We start from the raw sequence: 702 nt of genomic DNA on the forward strand, positions 1-702 counted from the left end.
CTCAGAACTCAGTTCTGAGGAAGGGTCACCGGACCCGAAACGTTAACTCTTTTCTCCTCCACAGATGCTGCCAGACCTGCTGAGCTTTTCCAGCAACTTTGTTTTTGTTGTTGTTGTAAAAACCCACTTGGTTCATTAATGCCCTGTCATCCTTCCCTGGCCTGGCCTACATGTGATTCCCAGCAATGCTCTGGGCAACTAAGGTTGGGCACAAAATGCTGACCTGGCCAACACATTGCATGAACAAATAAAAAAATCCGGTCATGCAACCACCTTAATCTTTTAATTGATTTAAAAAGTGGAAATATTCCCAATACATTTTACATTTTTATTTGGACACACTGAAAATACCTGCATTACTTCCGAGTTCCTGCTAGAGGTATTCCCAATACATTTTACATTTTTATTTGGACACACTGAAAATACCTGCATTACTTCCGAGTTCCTGCTAGAGGCAATGTTGAAGTACTGATTTGCTCAGAGACATCAACAGCAGGAACACAACGATAACTTAGTTAAAAACCAAAAGAACTGCGGATGCTGTAAATCAGGAACAAAAACAAAGTTGCTCGAAAAGCTCAGCAGGTCTGGCAGCATCTGTGAAGGAGAAACGTTAACTCTGTTTTCTCCTTCACAGATGCTGCCAGACCTGCTCAGCTTTTCCAGCAACTTTGCTTTTGTTTAAAACTTATGAGTGTTTTG

The 702-nt window shown here is 41.5% G+C and overlaps 1 protein-coding gene across 1 annotated transcript in view; it reads right to left on the bottom strand.

The window, feature by feature from the left end:
- The window catches only part of sik3 (SIK family kinase 3), a 115,416-nt gene that overhangs the window by 39,469 nt on the left and 75,245 nt on the right, over positions 1–702 (bottom strand). The gene's annotated exons all lie outside the window — the stretch shown is intronic.

The sequence above is a fragment of the Rhincodon typus genome, chromosome 32 (assembly GCF_021869965.1).
Source record: "Rhincodon typus isolate 14 chromosome 32, sRhiTyp1.1, whole genome shotgun sequence".
NCBI classification, from domain to species: Eukaryota; Metazoa; Chordata; class Chondrichthyes; order Orectolobiformes; family Rhincodontidae; genus Rhincodon; species Rhincodon typus.